Here is a 19,869-nt window from a genome sequence, read left to right as displayed (position 1 = left end):
TATTGTAAATGGAATGGATTCCCTAATTTCTCTTTCTTCAGTCTCATTGTTCGTGTATAGAAATGCAACTGCTTTCTGAGCATTGGTTTTGTATCCCGCCACATTACTGAATTGCTCTATAACTTCTAGTATTTTGGGGGTGGAGTATTTTGGGCTTTCCATATAGAGTATCATGTCATCTGTGAAGAGAGACAGTTTGACTTCTTCTTTGCTGACTTGGATACATTTTATCCCTTTTTGTCCCTAATTTCTCTTTCTTCAGTCTCATTGTTCGTGTATAGAAATGCAACTGCTTTCTGAGCATTGGTTTTGTATCCCGCCACATTACTGAATTGCTCTATAACTTCTAGTATTTTGGGGGTGGAGTATTTTGGGCTTTTCATAGATGGTTTTTATGCAATTGAGGAATGTACCCTCTATCCCTACACTCTGAAGGGTTTTAATCAGGAAAGATGTTGTATTTTCTCAAATGCTTTTTCTGCATCAATTGAAAGGATCATATGGTTCTTGAATCTTTTCTTGTTGATATGATCTATCACTGATCAACTGGCGAATGTTGAACCATGCTTGCATCCCAGGTATGAATCCCACTTGGTCATGACAGATAATTTTAATGTACTGTTGGATCCTATTAGCTAGGATCTTCTTGAGAATTTTGGCAAACATATTCATCTGGGATATCAGTCTGTAATTCTCCTATTTGATGGGGTCTTTGCCTGGTGTGGGATCAAGGTAATACTGGCTTCATAGAATGAGTTTGGTAGTTTTCCTTCTGTTTCTATTTTTTGAAACAGCTTCAGGAGAATAGGTATTATTTCTTCTTTGAATGTTTGGTAGAATTCCCCGGGGAATCCATCAGGCCCTGGACTCTTGTTTTGGGGAAGGTTTTTGATCACTGCTTCAATCTCTTCATAATTAATCAGTCTGTTTAAATAATCAATTTCTTCCTGTTTTAGTCTTGGTAGTTTATAGGTTTCCAGGAAGGCATCCATTTCTTCCAGGCTGTTTAATTTATTGGCATAAAGATGTTGATAAAAGTTTCTAATGATCTTTCCTATTTCATTGGTGTTGATTGTGACCTCACCTCTTTCATTCATAATTTTATTTATTTTTTTTAAAGATTTTTATTTATTTATGTGACAGAGACAGCCAGCGAGAGAGGGATCACAAGCAGGGGGAGTGGGAGAGGAAGCAGCAGGCTCCCAGTGTTGGAGCCCGATGTGGGACTCGATCCACGAATGCCGGGATCACTCCCTGAGCCGAAGGCAGACGCTTAACAACTGCGCAACCAGGCGCCCCTCATTCATAATTTTATTAATTTGGGTCCTTTCTCTATTCTTTTGAATAAGTCTGGCTAGTGGCTTATCAATCTTATTTATTCTTTCAAAGAACCACCTTCTAGTTCTATTGATCTGCTCTACTGTGCTCCTGGTTTCTAATTCATTGATCTCTGCTCTAATCTTGATCAACTGCTTTCTCATGCGTGGGTTAGGCCTGTTCTTCTTTTCCAGCTCCAGCTTCTTGAGGTGAGAATATAAAAACTGCATTTTAGATTTTTCTATTCTTTTGAGTGAGGCTTGCATGGCTATGTATTTTCCCCTTAGGACTGCCTTTAGAGTATCCCATAGGTTTTGGACCATTGTGTTTTTATTCTCATTGGTCTCCATAAATTGTTTAAATTGATTTTTAATTTCCTGGTTTACCCAATCATTCTTGAGCAGGATGGTTCTTAGTTTCCAAGTGTTTGATTTTCTTCCAAATTTTTCCTTGCGATTGAGTTCTAATTTCAAAGCATTGTGGTCTGAGAATATGCAGGAATAATTTCAGTCTTTTGGTATCAGTTGAGACCTGTTTTGTGACCCAGAACATGGTCTATTCTGAGGAAAGTTCCATTTTCCTTGCGATTGAGTTCTAATTTCAAAGCATTGTGGTCTGAGAATATGCAGGAATAATTTCAGTCTTTTGGTATCAGTTGAGACCTGTTTTGTGACCCAGAACATGGTCTATTCTGAGGAAAGTTCCATGCGCTTCAAAAAGAATGAGTATTCTGTTGTTCTGGGGTGTAGTGTTCTATATATATCTATGAGGTCCATCTGGTCTAGTATGTCATTCAAAGCTCTTGTTTCTTTGTTGATTTTCTGCGATATTTATAATTGTCATATCCACTTGTTGGATACATCCTTTAAGAATAATATAGTGTCCTTCTGTATCTCTAACTACAGACTTTAGTTTAAAATCTAATCTGTCTGTTATGAGAATTCCTACCCCAGCTTTCTTTTCAGGTCCATTGGCATGAAGAATGGTTTTCCATCCCTTCACTTTCAGTCTGGATGTATCTTTAGGTTCATGATGAGTCTCTTGTAGACAGCAAATGGGTGGGTCATGCCTTTTTATCCAATCTGCAACCCTGTGGCATTTTAGGGGAGCATTTAGGTCATTCACATTGAGAGTGAATATTGAGAGATATGGTTTTAATGATGTCGTGTTGCCTATGAAGTCTTTGTTTCTATAGATTGTAACTTTCTGTTCTGTATCACTCTTGGGGCCTTTTTACTTTTATAGAACCCCCCTTAATATCTCCTGTAGGGCTGGTTTTGTGGTTACGAATTCAGTCAGTTTCTGCTGATCCTGGAAGGTCCTTATCTCTCCATCAATTCTGAATGACAGCCTTGCTGGATAAAGGATCCTTGGCTCCATGTTTTTCTCAGATAGATCTTTAAAAATATCCTGCCAACTCTTCCTCTCTTTCCAGGTCTCTGTAGACAGGTCTGATGTTATTCTGATATTTTTGCCTCTGAACATGAGAAATCTTTTTGCTCTGGCCACTTTCAATACAGAATCCTTGGATCTAATATTTGCAAATTTCACTATGATGTGGCATGGCATAGGTTTGCCGTGGTTGACCTTGGGAGGGGTCCTCTCTGCCTCTTGGACACAAATGCTTGTTTCCTTTGTTAGATTAGGGAAGTTTTCAGCTACAATTATTTCAAATATCTCTTCTAGACCTCTGTCTTTCTCCACCCTCTTGGGGATGCCAATGATTCTCACATTGGAATGTTTCATTGAGTCAGTATCTCCCGTAACCTAAATTCTTGAGGTTGGATTTTTTTGAGCCAAGTTTCTGTTTTAACATTCTCTTCTACCATCCTATCCACCAATTCACTAATTCGTTCTTCTGCCTCATTTACCCTGGCCGTCAGAACATCTAGTTTTGACTGCATTTGATTCATAGCATTTTTAATTTCTGCCAGACTCACTCTCATTTCTGCCCTTAGAGATTCTATATTCTCGTTAATATTTTCCTTAATATTTTTTTTTCAAGCCTACACACCATCTTGACCATTGTTACTCTGAACTCCATTTCTGACAATTTGGTTATATCCATATCCATCAGTTCTGTGGCAGAGGCCACAGACTCATTATCTTTTCTTTGCTGGGGGATTTCTCCTCCTCATCATTCTGATGAGGAGAGGTTATGGGGTTGCCCAGAGCCCAAATTATTGACCAGGACCCAGGCAGTGTGCACTTGTTTTATAGGGACCTTAGGGTTGTGGGCTTCTTGATTTTTCAGCCTGCCTTCTGGGGGAGGGGCCTGCCACGCTGATATTCAGGCAACCCTGTTTGGGTAGAGTCCCCCTGTCCCCTTCGAGGGGGGATGGGGATGGGCACAATGTGAGCTGGTATTTCCAGGCTTTTGTTCTCTTGAGGCTTTCCCTGGCAGTTTTCTGTGACTCTTCTGAGAGTCAGAGCAGCAGTGGCCATATCCTAGCCTCTGTCTCAGAACAGAGAGATCACAGTCTGTGCTCCACTGAGCTCTCTTGGCCTCTTTAACTCTGTTTCTGTCGGTGCTGCCAAAAACCCTGCAGCATCCCGAGTTGTGCGCCCCACAGCCAGTGTTCCAGCCCTCACTTCAAGGGCTCTCACGAGTTTTTCTTTAACTAAAGACAGCAGAGATTCTGGTTTGAGGGCCATACTTAGCTTTCAGAAAGATGGCCTGTTTGGCTTTAAATATTATTAGACAAGAGTATGGGATTTTTAGCTTTTTTCCCACCCTCTCTTTTCCAAGGGATATGTTTAGAAGTTATCCGAAATCCTTGACTTTTCAATGAGTAACTAAAACATATAAGCAAGCATAAACTTTCAGACTCTGACTTGGCGAGAGGCTGTACATTATAATCCTCACAATTGGATGGGACAAGCTAGAGACAATGTGGAGGAGGGGTGAGATGGTAGTGAATATATACATTACTAACATGCTCAGCACCTCAGCATCTACATCAGGGGAGAACCCACAAATTAGAGGGATCAGCCAGACTTTAGTTACTGAAAATCCAAACCCACTCTGTCCTTTTCCTCCTTTATCCTTTGCCATCTTCCTACAGCTCATGCTCCACCCCTTCTAAACTACGGAAAGTGTCTCAAAGACCTTTCATAAGCTGTTGCCTCCTTTGCATCAGTTCTTCCTTCTGTCTGTACAAACACATCCCTCAGAGCCTCAGCACATGTCATCACACTGCTTTACAAGAGTCTTTACTTGGCTGTCCCTATGGTTTCTCTCTCCCACTAGCCTAGGATGCTCATGAGGGTGTGACCATGTGGTATTCATTCTGAACCTCTAGAATTTAGCACAATGACTGACACATAATAGATGCACAATGGATATTTGAAATAAATGAACTAATGGGATACTGGGGTGGCACAGTCAATTAGGCTTCCAACTCTTAGTTTCAGCTCAGGTCGTGATCTCAGGGTTGTGAGATAGAGCCCCATGTCGGGCTCCAAGCTTAGTGTGTAGTCTGCTTCAGACTCTCTCTCACTTTCCCTCTGCCCCTCTCTGCTGCATGGCCTCTCTCTATCTCTCCCAAATAAATAAATACATCTCAAAAAATAAAATAAATGAACTTATAGTAATAATTGATATTTTTTCTACACATACTATGTGTCAGTTATTGTGATAAGTATTTTATATACATTAATTCATTTAATCATTACAAAAACCTATGAGGTAGAAACTGTTAATCTTCCGCATCTCAAAACCTCTCTGTGCCTCAGTTTTCTCTTTGTAGAGGGGGAAGACAATAGGACCTATAGAGACAACAAAGGCACAGAGAGGCAGAAAATGAATTGCTCAAGGTAACTGCAAGAGCCTGTAGCAGAATTTGAACTCATGCCATTTGAACACAGAGCCTAAGCTCCTACTCACCACACAGTACTGAATGAACAAGAGTACTAAGGCCCCTCTGAGATCCAAGTGCCTTTTCACAAAATAAACTCAGAATGATGTAGTCAAAAATTGTCAGTGTTTTGATGATGTATTTCCAATACTAATTTGACATCTAGAATAATAGAATTTATAACCAAAAGAAAGATGGGAATTCAGATTGTCCAGTGCTTTTCAAACTTTCTTAGCAGTGGGACTTCTCGCAGGCAAAATCTTTAGCAGAACCTCAAGAGGTAAAACAAATGGCAGTGTTTAGTTGAAGTGGGCTAGGGATGGAGAGATTGATATCCCTATTTGAAGACCTCTTCCCCTCCTTCATGGGTGACCTTAAGCATCTCCGTATAGAAGTAGATATAGATGTAGGACAGTTTAGATGTTACAGCTCTAGCCCAGATCCCTTCAATTAGAAGATGAGAAGTATAAGATCCTGAGACACTATATCATTTGTCCAAGGACACAGCTAGTAAGTAGCAGAAATCAGGTCTTTTGGCTCCAAGATCAGTGTTCTTTCCACTACATCATGCCGGTAGAATTGATTCCCAACCCTAGTTTCATGCTACCAGAGGCTGTCCTAGTTATCTCATACTGCAAAGGATGTAGCAAAATTCTCAAAGCAAAAGTGGTAATTTACTTTAAAATTTTGTAAATGCCATATTTTTGGTGTTGACAAGAGAATGGGACAAACTTCATAGAATCAAATGATAATAACATAATGTCAATGCTAAGATATTGCACATCTAAAAAGGTTGAAGACCACAGTAATATTCAACCATGCAAACTACACCCACACATTCAGACTCTGACCTTGAACAACTAATCCTAAGCAAATCCACAATCCATTAGTTTTACACAGTTGTATTTGGTGGGAGCAACGAGTGAGTCGATGTTTTTCAAAACAAGGTGATGAAAGCCCAGTGTTTACTGTACTAACGTGGGTTCCTCTCGCTCAGAATTTTCAGAATTTTAATAATAACCAACGTCAATGTTTAATTTAAAGCTAGAGCACACTGGTTAAGAAACTGCTAAAAATAATCTGCTTCATATTGATGGCTTTGGCTTTGTTGACTCATAAAATGTCAGGGTTGAAGAAAAATAACTAACGGAAGCTTCAGCTGTGATTGTACCTTTAATTATTGATGCTCCATTCTTAGTCTTCAGGCCCAACAGCTAAAATCCGACGTGATGGAAGAGAGGCCACACGAAGAACTAAGCATTGGGTGGCTCACTCTTGATTCTGCCAAGACTCCCAAACTTCAGAGCTTACAGTAAAAACAGTGCAGTCCAAATATCAACTGGTTTCATAGCATCCTTCACACTGGATGGTAAAAGGAGAGGGAGAGCATGAGCTGCCAGATCTGGGAAACAGAGAAAAAGTAAGAGACGCCTATGTCCTTAACACAAGCATCTGTGCTTGTGAATCTACACGATTGGTTTCCAGATTCTTCTCATTTACAGCCAAGACTTCAGAATCACCCAGAAGATTCAGGAGCCATCACTGTTGAGATGGAACTGTTTATTCAGGTTGAGGACCAGCCAAACTGAGTTCTAGTGCTGGTTTTGCTTTATGTCAACTATATATATGTGAGCTACTCAATCTCATAGGGTGCCACCCTCATCATATACCTACTGTACCTAAAAATCCTTACTGACCTTAAACTAACATTTACTGAGGTCAGACATTGTGTTAGGTGTTTTACATACATTAAATTATTCCATTCTATAATCACATAAGGGACTAATGTTTTTATCTTCGTCCCCAGCTAATGCTAGTCAATTCTGTGAACCCTGTACTCGTACTTATAAAGTGAAAAGCCAGAATTGATTTCTAAAAATCACAAATGGAGACATGACATAGGCTTTCCAGGAGGTATCAACATGCAGGTGAATCACGAATTGCTCATGACAATGGGAATAAGTCAGCATTCAAAGTACTTTTTTGTCCCCAGTTCCTTTTTCTAAAATTTATCAATTTCTGACATTTTCACGCAGCAAGAATATAAAGTCAAAGGAAACCTATGCACTCACCACCCCCCACGGGATCTGATTCAATGGTTTACAGCTTTGAGGTACAGCAGGCAGACAGAGCCTTTGGACATTTCAAGAGCAGTTAGAGAAGCGCCTGCCACAAGATGTGCCTCTCAACTCTGCTGGCCTAACAACCCAAACCCAGACCCACCATGGGGTGGGAAGGCATCACAAGCTGCTTCATTGTGCTTCTAGAAAGCCAAAATAGAGAGGGTGGTTCTGAATAACAAAACTCAGACCAGCCTCAGAAATATTTTCATGTGACACCAGTGTCAGCTGCACATGGAATTGCTTCTCCCAAAGCAGAAAGAGTTTGCTCTGAACCAGCCACACTGAACCAGCCACACTCTCAGACACATTTGTTCCATTCATCATCCATCCAATCAACTTTTTCTGAGAGCAAACTTGTACCAGCTGACTGGAGGCCTATACTCTATACAATAAAATGGGGAAATGGGGGAAATATTAATAACTAAGGTGGTGGTAACAGGTGCTAAATCCTATAGGAACACAGAAGAAAGGAAATGATTATGGGAAAAAAGAGGTCCAGAGGAGTTTCCCAGATCAGATTGCCAGATTTGGAAAATAAAAATAGAAGGCTCCAGTTAAATTTGAATTTCAGACATACAACAAATACTTTTTAAAATATAAGTATTTGGGGACAATATAAGACACATTTATACTTTAAAACAATATTTGTATATATCTTAAATTCAAATGTAGCTGGTCTCCTGTATTATATTTGGCAATGTTCTTCCAAGAGGAAGTTGCCTGGCTTCATCTAACTTTGGGAAAAGGTTGGAGATATTTTACCCATACATTTGATTTATTAAGGATGAGGTAGGGGTGCTTCCTGACTGTACATAGAAGTGACCTAGCAGACTCTGTCCCTCCATCCTTGCATGTGCTGATGCCATTTAACCTTGACCTTCAGGTTCAAACCCACCTAGGTTCTGATCTTATTCCTCTTAATTGGAAGAGTCAGTAGGGCAGGTAACTTAACATCAGCGACCTTGCTACTGGTCCTGCTCAGTACCTGGCATGACCAAAATAAGATTTGTAAGATATATGAATTAGTGAGGGTCTGACTTACTATCTGGGTTTTTTTCCGTAATTTTTGTGCCCAAGCTCAGAAAAAGGACTCCTGCTAGAATTGGGCACATGATAGATACTCGATAAACACTGATGTTTAATTCAGCATCATGAAGAAATGGACCAGAAGGTAAAAGCTTTGGTCCCAACTTTGCATTCTTACACAACTTCTCCCACTCCCTAACCTTTGGTTTACTCATCTGTAAAATTACTGGGCCAAAATATATAGATGATCTGTCTCCCTAGCCCCTTTTAAGTCATCTGAACTGTTTTGCCTATGTGTATATCCACTGCCAGCCTTAGGTATTAAAAAAATTCATAAAGCTGTTCAATTTCCCTTTTAGGGAGGCCAAGATTTAATGTGTTAAGATAATATTGAGCAATAACTCATTGGGAAATTATTTTTTTCTAAACTTAGACCATGTTTTACTTTCATAATTCAACACAAATCCTTCCAAATTTCTAATCCTGGGACCAGTTTCAAATCCTTGGAATTTCTCTATCTTTATAATGCCCCAAATAATAAGCCAAGCCTTTTGACAAAAAATGTCTATTTATGCATAGTCTTGGTATAATGCTGCCTCTTCAGCCTAGCTATTTTAAAAGGCAAACATTTTTCTCTAAATAAACACTATTTTTTCTCCGTTAATTTTCTACAGTTTCTTTTTTTATATATTAGAATTAACAGGCAAATTATGGCTGAGGTTTTCCTCTCAAAATGTGTTCAATTAAATTAGTGATACTTGACCTTAACTGCACTTTAAGAAACACCTGGGGAGCTTTTAAAATAACTGAGGCCAGGGTCTCACCTTAAATAAATTAAATCAAAATCCTGGGGGGAGGAAACCCTGACTTGCCAGTGATTCTAATGTGCAGCCAGGATTGAGATCTACTGAATTAAGACAGCAAAGTTGTTTCCAAGGCATTAGGACTTTAAATTATCCTTGCAAGATACATGAGGTGAATAGCAGGTCATTCGGTCTGGGAGTATTATGGAGAGATGGGTTGGGGGGGGAATTAACCTAGAGGTGACTCTAAGGGTCTAAGGTCACAGAGGACATTTAACCATCATGATCACTAAGTGGAGATTAATATTCACTGAGAGGCCTCTGGGGTTTAGGAAGAGTAGAATTCTAAAACCACTACACTTGCAATGCCACATGAGCATGTAAGAGAACTTGACATCTCCCATGGACCAGATTACAGACGCCCTTTTAAAAACTTCTTTCTGGGGTGTCTAGGTGACTCAGTTGGTTAAGTGTCTGCCTTCAGCTCAGGTCAGGATCTAGGGGTCCTGGGATCCTGGGATCAAGCCCCCCACCTTGGGCTCCTTGCTCAGTGGGAAGTCTGCTTCTCCCTCTCTGCCACTCCCACCTGCTCATGCTTTCTCTCAAAAAAAAATAATAAAATCTTAAAAAAATAAACAAACAAACAAAACAACTTTTTTCTTAGCCATCACATCTCAACCACAGAAAAGGTAAGTTCAGTCCTTCAAAAAAACCTGATTCCTCCATCTTTATCCATTGCAAGCTTCCTTTGACTTCCTCTTTTTTTTTTATTCTCCTTCTCTTCCCCTCCCCAGCACCACTGCTAGTGTTTCTGAAAGGGGAAGGAGGAAAAAGCAGGAGCAGGATCATCTGCACAGAGTGACCAGTAAATAAAAGTACTTTTTTTCTTCTCCTGGTCTCATTCTGGGGGAATTCAGAGAGTTAACAGCTGTTGAGCACTTACAGTGTTCCAGTTTGAGTTTCTCTTCATTTTCTCATCTTCGTCTAATCCTTGCTGCAATTCTCTGCAGAGTGACCAATATCATCTTCACTTGGCATTTGAGGAACCTGAGGCTTAGAGAGGTAAAAAGCATGTACAACGTCTCACACCTCATAATTAGCAGAATCTATGTGCACTTCGATTGCTACTTTCTCTACAATCAACATCCCCAACCTTTGCTGGAAAGTGACACCTCTCTCTGAGCTTCCATAGGACTCAGTTTCCCTTTTAAACACATGTCTTGTTCTGCTTCCTGTGGTAATTTGTGAACCTCTGTACATGTTTACTCTGTGAAGTTACTGACTATGTCCTGTTTATTTATGTCTGCCAGCACAATATTTGGTATGGGACATGGGCAATCAATAACAGGTGAGAGCTAAATGGATTTGGGAGTGAAAGAGTGTATGCTTAAATATCTGACAGTTTCATTTAACAATTTATGGTCCAAAGTGTCAAGGAAGCTTCTGAATAAAAGTTTGATGTCTGGAAACTCTTGTTTTAAAATTACAAGTTCAATTAATCAAAGATATCCACTGCAGAGGAAGAGGCTGGGGCCCAACCAAGTAGCCTGTGCTGGAACGAGGTTTTAAAGACTAAATTTGGGGAAGATACAACACTAACAGCTGTCCAAAGCAAGAAGAGCTAGCAGGATCAGTCCAGAAATGGCAAGTTGATTTTGTCTTATATATCTCACCTACTGCATTGGTAATGATTGCTGGAGGAGCTCCACTAGGAATGATCTGAGACTGCATCCAGGCTCAGCAGGACCAGAGTACCATGTTTGATTAGCAATGCCTACCCTGGGTAAAGGAAGGGGAGGGAGGGTCGCAGTCCTTCCACACAGGTATTACGTCTGAGCTTATTCACACTGACATTTCTTAATGAAGGACTTCTTGGCATTTGATTCACTGCAAAACACAAATGCTGAATCCTAAGATCCAGTGGATTAGAGTTGGGATAGAGAAGCAAGAGGTAGAATAGGGAGTGCAGGCCTAGGAATATCCACAAATATCATCTTGTGGGGTCAGAGCTATTGAGAATCAGATGAGGTATCCAGGTGTGTACGACTGACTTAATGTGTCAGGAGTCAGGGTGGGAAGAAATCACGTGGTTAGAAGGACTACAGGTCTACTATAATACAAAACCCAGGCAAGCAGTGCGGAACACAATCACAGCCTCTGCCACTGAGACTTACATATCCCAGAGCTCAACTCAGAACTGTGAATTCAACGCCTCACATGGAGAAGCATGGTAGCGTCAACGAGGACATAATGAAATTAGTCCAGTTAGCTTTAGTGGGCGTAAATAGATTAGATCCTGTGGAAAGCCAGGCTGATATTCATTTAAATCAATTCCAGATGAGAAAGTAGAAGTGACAGAAAACAACACAATGCTTTTATTGCAAAACTCAGTCTTGTGTTATCCTTTAGAGAAACATAAATGTTTTTAAATAAATGTAAGAATAGAAAGTCTGTGCCAGAATTCAAGTAATTTGTTATCACTTGGTTTGAGATCACAATAATAAATATTTTGAATACATACAAGTTAGCTCATGAAATGTGCTTCATTTGAAACCTCTATTCTCAAAACTAACATTTTTAAGGAGAGTAATTTTGCTTTAACTGGCGTAGTTACCTTAAAACATTTTAAGACTTGTTCTTGAAGTACAATTCATTGCAAAGATATTGGTGAAATTAGCATATTTTCATTGCTAGGTTGGAAACCCTTATTTAAATAAGCATATAAGTGTAAGGCTACCAGTCAAAGTAGAAATTGCTTGTTGCCTGTCCTCTGTGTAGACACTAACCAGAGTTTAGATGTTATGATTCTCCATTGTAACAAAAGGAGTTAAAAATTCTGGCTTTTTTGCAACACATGTAAAGATAAGTTGTTTCTTTCTTGTGGTTCCAATCATCCTAGTAAATGTGTCTTCCTTCTAAACTGTAGGCAATTAATCAAAAAGCTTCCACAATTTCACACAACTCGATTGTGTGGAGTCACAGACAGTTGTGGAAAGGTGCTGGATTATGAGAGAAGGGAGAGGGGAAGATAAGACAGAGGGAAGAAAAGTGGGTGGGTGGTGATGGGTTTTCAGTAGGACTAGATTCTGTATCTGTGCCTGTGGTGCTATGTACCTTCTAAGCGATTGTTTCTTTCTGTAACTTTAAAATAAAGTTTTTCTATTAGAAAAATGAGACCTGTTTATTGTATTAAAATGTTTAATAAAAATATAGAAAGGTAAAAAAAAACTGCAATCATGTACCCACATATGGCTGTTGAATAACTAGACATTTAACTTTCAAGTCTTTATATATAATACATACTGTATGTATAATAAATCATAACTTTAAACCTACTTTTAATTTGAAATGCTTCGTGTGTTTCTTTCTATGTCTACAAATATTTAATACACCAGGTTGTCAATGTCTGTATATTACTCCATTGAGTTAATGTACCACAAATTACTTAATTATGCAATTACTAGGATTTGGTTATACCAATTTTCACTACTATAATTGCTATAATAAATGTCTCATAGTGAAATCTTTGTGCAGGTGAGTGATTATTTTATTAGAATACGCTTTTTAAAGTTGATCACCTGTTCCAAAGGGTAGGTGCTTTTTTTCTTTTTTTACCATTTTATTTATTTATTTCAAGATTTTATTTAAATTCAAGTTAGTTAACATATAGTGTCTTATTAGTTTCAGGGGTTGAATTTAGTGGTTCATTCACTTGTATATAATACTCAGTGCTCATCCCAACAAGTTCCTTCCTTAATGCCCATCACCCATTTACTCCATCCCCCAGCAACCCTCAGTTTGTTCCCAATAGTTAAGAGTCTCTCTTGGTTTGCCTCCTTCTCAGTTTTTATCTTATTTTATTTTTCTTTCTCTTCTAGGTTCATCTGTTTTGTTCTTAATTTCCACATATGAGTGAAATCCTATGGTATTTGTCATTCTCTGACTTATTTCACTTAGCATAATACCCTCTAGTTCCATCCACATCATTGCAAATGGCAAGATTTCATTCTTTTGATGGCTAAGTAATACTTCATTGTGTGTGTATGTGTGTGTGTGTGTGTGTGTGTGTATATATCACATCAGTTGATGGACATTTGGGCTCTTTCCATATTTTTGGCTATTGTGGACATTGCTGCTATAAACATTGGGGTTCATGTGCCCCTTCAAATCATTATTTCTGTATCCTTTGGATAAATGGCTAGTAGTGCAATTACTGGATCACAGGGTAGTTCTATTTTTAACTTTTTGAGGAACCTCCATACTGTTTTCCAGAGTAGCTGCATCAGTTTGCATTCTCACCAACGGTGTAAGAGGGTTCTCCTTTCCCCACATCTTCACCAACATCTGTTGTTTCCTGAGTTGTTAATTTTAGCCATTCTGACTGGTGTGAGGTGGTATCTCATTGTGGTTTTGATTTGTATTTCCCAAAGGGTAGGCGCTTTATAAAGACTTTTGAAACATGATACCATATTGGCCACCAAAAAAAAGCTGTGAGAATTTATAAATTGAGCATTACCTTGCAATCTCACCAAAACTGAATATTTTGCTGTTTACATAACTTTTTTTGCCAGTCTGATAAAAGGAAATGGCACTATATTTCTTTTCTTAATTTTCATTTTCTATGTACCTTTTTAAAGGTCTATTTGCAGATCTATTCTTAGTTTCCCATGCCTGCCTGTCTAGAGCTAACACTGAAGAATGTGGTCACGGCTGACCTAGCTTGGAGCTTTCTCACACTCGTTTTCTCATGGAAAAGCTGATTCTTCCTGACAAGGTGAACAATGCCCATGTGCACACTTCCAAGCTGAATGGATAAAGAGAGATTAGTTATCACCTACAAATTCCTGGCATGGCGAAAAGATACTCTGAAGATACATTATGGAGAAGGTGGCTGAGATTGTAAAAGTTCTTTCTGTTTGAGAGGCTCCCAGCTTGGATTTATTGCCACAGACAATGAGAGGTTATTTACGGCCAACCAGATAGATGGCCTAGAGGGCAGATGGCCACCACTGCCATCAGAGAGGTGCAGGCTTCATTAACAATCCTGGCAGCATTGGGTGAAAGAGAAACAGCAAAAGGTTCATTCTTGTTGGCACAGACAGGAGAAAATCACAGAAGTCCACTCAGTATCTCCAGGGCCTGCTAACTTCTCTACAAAGTGGCAGAACATCTGCTTGAACCAGTAATCAAAGAAAGTCAGAGAAAAGAAAAGAGAGGAAAAACACATTCCCAATCTCCTCACCTGAGAAACCACACCTCACTGGGAAAAATTAACATGGGAGCAGGTCCATGAGGCCTAGCTCAGCCCCCAGTACCACAGAGGGCTCCCATGGACTTGCCCACACTATCCCCCCAAGTGGCTGGGGATGAAGGAAAGCTCAGGAGTCAGAGCTCCTGGGTTTGAACCTTCCTTTACCATATCCTATATGTGAGGCCATGGACAAGTTATCTCTTCCTCTAAGCATTAGTTTTCTCAACTACAAACTAAAATTGATAATACTTTTCTCATAGTGTTTGCTGTGGATTGGGTGGTGTCCCTCCCAAATTCATTATGTTGAAGCTGTAACTCCAATGTAACTGTTTTTGGATATAGGACTTTTTGGAGGTAGTTAAGGTTAAATGAGGCATAAGGGTGAGATCCTAAACTGATAGGATCGGTAAACTTATCAGAAGAGGAAGAGAGAGAGTTCTCTCTGTCCCTCTCTTTCTCCATGCACATGCACCAAGGAAAGGCCATGTGAGGACAGGGTGAGAAGATGGCCATCTATAAAACAGGAAGGGTGCCCTTACCAGAACCCAACCATTCTGGCACCCTCGTCTTGAACTTCCACCCTCCAGAGCTGTGAGATATAAATGTCTTTTAAGCCACCCAGTCTATGGTATTTTGTTGTGTCAGCCCAAGCTGTTAGGGGAGCTATTAGGGGAGAGCTAAATCACATTTTGTGTATGATATACATATCATGTATTAAGTATTCAATAAAGTTTACATTTCTTATTTTCTACCCTTTATCCTCCCCATAAGGCAGTCACCAAGATATCTGCCCAGCATGTATCAAAGTTTCCAACATTATAATTTATTCTGTCCCTAGCACTTCTCACTCCTCCTCTGACCTTAATGTTTCCATCCTCATATTAATAACTAGTCTGAATTTCTGAATGTTCCCTCTTCTTGGCCATTTGGTTTTTATGTTCTTAATGCCGAATCGCACTTGATCTTGACTAATGAATTTGTCATTGTTAAGAAGAGGCGTCTGGTACCTTAGAACAGTCCCTGGCACATAGAGAACCCTGTAAATGTAGTTATTGTCATTATTATTATCCAGCATCGTGACATTATAATTAAACTATTTTTCTTTGCTCTGCTAGCTTTCAATAAGAGTAGGCATAGTTAGTCATACTTTCCTCCAAATGAACAGCTGAAACAAGAATGCCCATGCTAGCTGTGGCCCTTTGGTGTATGTATGGGGTGGTGGGGAGGGGGAATTCCTTTTTGGATTATAAGATGTCACAGACCAGGAAAAACTTGGCACCAGAATCCAGCACCAGAGCAAGGGAGAATCTGAAAAGAATCCAAGAATAGTCCCCCTCCAATCCTCAACTTTGCCCTCCATTTGCCTGGAAGAGAAAGATAAACCATCAGAGATACCTAAGCCTCATAAACAGGTAGAGAACTGACATGGGACACAGGACAAACAGCTGTAGAAATGGTAAGAAAATGCTGAGGCAGAATACCAGACTCTTTAGCCACTCCTTGCCACATATCTTGGGGAAATCCTAGTTGATGTCTTGAGGTCTCGTTTTCTGTGTCTCTATATCTAAACTCAGAACGACTGAGTACCCAATAAAAGAGAAGGGGTTCTGGTGAAAAAGAAATGAGTGTGTTTATGGGAGCTAGCAGAGACATTGTCAGTATCATTATGAAGTGTCTGTGATGTTTGGGGTTTTTTGTTTTTTGGTTTGTTCTTTTTTTATTATGCTCAGTTAGCCAGCATATAGTACATCATTAGTTTTGAAGCAGTGTTCAATGATTCATTAGTTACATATAACACCCAGTGCTCATCACAACACATTGTGATGCTTTGAAGTAAGGCAGATAGAGCCAGGATGCAGAGCCAAGAGCAAATTCCCAAAAGGAGCATCAGACTGGATGGCCTAAGCAGAGACTAAATAGAGAATGGTGGGGGTAGACAGCAAAGGAGCTGGAAACCCCACACAAGAGCATACCTCAAATAGCTCAGGGTTGAAAGCCATTCAGGCTAGGCATCCACTGGGGCATTTCTTCTCTTTAGTACTCAGTGTGTCTCATCAGGGAGTTGCATTAGGGAGGTAGTATTACCTAACAGGTAGGAGAGTTAGCTCTGAGACCAGACTAAGTTCATATCTCAGTCCTGCAACTTACTGGCTGTGTTATCTTGAACAAATTACTCAATGTGTGCTTTGATTTCTTTGTATATAAGAGGGGGCTAAAGATAGTACAGACCTAATAAGGTTGTTTTGTGAGAATTAAAGTACAGGTAAAGTACTGAGAGTAATTTCAGATTAGAGCAGTATTTAATATGTGTTCTTCTTCCTGTTCTCCTCCTTCTCCTCTTCTTATCATCATCATCATCATCATCATCATATGTATCCCTAGGTCCTAACAGGGAGGAATAGCTAATTAAAAACAAGGTTTATAATCTTGTCCTTATTCAGAATGTCAGTTTTGTCATCTAGCTCTCACATTTCAAATATGTACCAATGTGCTATTTTGATAACGCCTACAAATATAATAAATACTAATTGCTGTATACCTACTTTATACCAGGCAATAGTTATATACATATATTACCACATTTAGTCTTCAAAATAAATGTAAAAAGAAACACCATTATCTCCTCTAGAGTAGGGGTCAGGAAACTACGAATTGCTATCCAAATCCAGCCCACTGTCTATTTTTAAAATAAAGTTTCATTACAACACAGCCACACCAGTCATTTACATGTTAGCTATGGTTATGTTCATGCAACAGTGGCAGGGTTGTATAGTTGAGACAGAAGTTTTCAGAAAAAGTTTGCTGATCCCTCCTGCAAAGAGATGAAGACATTAAGACTCAGAAATAAACAGGGTCCAGGATCATGTAGCTAGCTTCAGAGAAAGGATTCAAACTCAGGTCTGCCTTACTTCAAGCTCAGGCTCTCAATCACTATTACACAGTCTCCAAAGTTACTGGTTTTAATGGAAAGGCCAAGAGGAAGTCTCTGAGGCTTGATGAAATAAGCAGATGGAGCTTTGAACATCAATCAGTCATCTAAATATCCGACATCAGGCCCATGAGTCAACAGCATTTCCCGCCATTGCCACCCACTAGATAGCCTGGCTGTCTTCAATCATCTTGCCAAATGCCAGACAACATGGAGTGAGCTCAAAGCACATATTTCCCCTTATGCCCACTGTATTCCTCCAGCAGCATGGTTCTTTCTTTTTGGTGTCACATCAAAGAGATTCCTATTAGTGCTCCTTCCGCTACAACTAATACAGTTTCTGGTTTGGGGCTGGTCAGCAGCATTTTTACTTTCACATGAGCATGCCTATGTGTGGACAGAAAGGAGAGAGGGAAAAAGAGAGAGGCTGATTCCAGTTGGGTCCCAACATGGTCAGTCATATCTGTTTAGCTTAAATTGTCCAGGATGACAGCAACAGTTTGCAGATGAAGCTAGAAAGTCAGCAAGCTATACTAGAATGAGATCTGGGTCATGAGTTCAAACAGTACCTCTTAAACTTAAGAATTATCAAGAAAGCATTTTTTTTAAAGATTTATTTATTTATCTTACAGAGAGAGTGAACTGCGTGCATGCACACAAGTGGGGGGTGGGGGTAGAGGGAGAGAATCCTCACGCTGACTTCCCACTGACCATAGAGCCAACATGGAGCTAGATCTCATGACCCATGAGATCATGACCTAACCCAAAACCAAGAGTCAGATGCTCAATCAACTGAGCCACCCAGACCTCCCAGGAGAGCATGTTAAACATCAGTTTTGGGGTTCTGTCCCCAGAGATGCTGACTTTATAGATAGGGCCTAAGATTTAGCATTTCTATAAGGCTCCCAAGTGATGCTGAGCCACACTTTGCAAAGCACTGAGCAAAAGAACTGGCTCTGGCCAGTGGCATGCTATCTAAAACTTGAGCAAATTGCTAAAACTTCCTGGGCTTTATCTTCCTTATCTGAAAAAATGAAGCCAATAAGCTATCAATGGAAGAGGAGACTAATACAGAAGATGTTTTAATATTTACTAATGATGAGAATTAGGATTTCCTGGGTAATTCCTCAGTTCTATGCCAAGCACTGTACTAGGCATTTTACACCACATATTATCTCTGATCTTCGTAAGAACCTGCCAAAAGGGAGGTATTATCATCATTCAACACGCAAGGACCCTGAAGTTCCAGAGAGGTATTTTGTCTCAGATCCATTGCTAGGAAGTAGAAAACCTGCAATTCGAACCCAAATTTGAATGTCACCAAAGCATGCTTTTAAATCCCCCAAATAGGCATAATAATCTCCTAGCTTTACCTGAAATTTCTTAGGTGGTAACTCCTACCTGGTGTACAGGAGAAAGTTGGGGCTCCTAGCTATAGGTAGCAGCCACAGCCTCCAGTCATCAGGCAAGTAAACACAGCTTCTCCACTCGCCCTCTGCTGATGATGCTATTTGATGGAGTGTTGAGACCAGTGATTACCCACTCTTGAAAGCAATCATTTCATCCTCATCCTTCAATGACCAGCAGCAGGGGTGCCTAGGGCTGAGAGAGCTTGCAGCCAAGGGTGGAAAAAAAAAAAACTTTCAAAATCCAGGGAGCTCAAATGAACATCTCTTGAGAAAATATATTTCAGAATTAAACGTTTAATGCTGGGTTTTCATTTTGTAACAGCAATGGGCTGTGGAAACAAGTGCCAAAGAGCAGGAGGAGACTTGCAGCGACCCTCGCCAATAACAGAAAATTATTTGTTGCTTCCTAAAGTGGTATTTGAGCCCAGCGGGCTGCACTTAAGATGTGACTGGATAATGGCTGTGTGACACACCCCTCTAATGGAGCTGTCACACACATACTGCCGAGCAGCCTGAGCTGTGGCTTCGAAGAAGCTCTTCCACTGCCAGGCTTTTGCTTGTGCTATTTAGGATGAAGCTGATTCTCCTGGCTAATGTAGCAACTTTAGGTAATATTATGGTGAGGGGCCAGGAATAGCGACCCCTCTCATTTGATGCGTGAGAAATCAGAGAGTAAAATCCAACTACATCACCAAAGCCACAGATAGAGACTGGGTCCCTTTGTGGGGATATTGAATGTGTTCCCCAACATTGGAGCAACTGAAAAGTAGACCCATCAGCAATTTTGTGCTGTCTTTTATGTTCATGGGAAAAACTCTATGTGAAATCCCTGCAGGTGGAAAAGAGGGTGTATTAGTTTCCTCTTGGGTTACAACAAATTACCACAAATTTGGTGGCTTAAAACAATGTGTATTGTCTTATAGTTCTGGAGGTTGGAAGTCCAAAATGGGTTTCCAAAATCAAGGTGTCAGCAAGGCTATATTTCTTCTAGTGGCATTTTCCACATGGATATGAGTTATAGAGTCTAAATCAATTGTTCTAAAGTTTCAAGGGGTACATAACCTTAGCTGACATCTGGATTACCATTTTATCAATAATGTGACATTATGTCCCCCCAGAACTACTTATTCATTAGTGCATTCCTTGATCACTCA

The 19,869-nt window shown here is 39.9% G+C and overlaps 1 long non-coding RNA gene across 1 annotated transcript in view; it reads right to left on the bottom strand.

The window, feature by feature from the left end:
- Positions 1–18,914, bottom strand: part of LOC117796805 — a 30,087-nt gene extending 11,173 nt beyond the window's left edge. The window contains exons 1-3 of the long non-coding RNA XR_004621472.1: positions 18,708–18,914; positions 10,070–10,179; positions 6,346–6,536 (exon numbers count right to left, since the gene is read on the bottom strand). This is a non-coding gene — a long non-coding RNA (uncharacterized LOC117796805). The remainder of the gene's footprint in view (positions 1–6,345; positions 6,537–10,069; positions 10,180–18,707) is intronic.
- Between the last annotated feature and the right edge of the window lie 955 nt (positions 18,915–19,869).

The sequence above is a fragment of the Ailuropoda melanoleuca genome, chromosome 16 (assembly GCF_002007445.2).
Source record: "Ailuropoda melanoleuca isolate Jingjing chromosome 16, ASM200744v2, whole genome shotgun sequence".
Classification (NCBI taxonomy): Eukaryota; Metazoa; Chordata; class Mammalia; order Carnivora; family Ursidae; genus Ailuropoda; species Ailuropoda melanoleuca.
The sequence above is the reverse complement of the archived record's forward strand: the minus strand, read 5'-3'. Positions and strand labels throughout refer to the sequence as shown.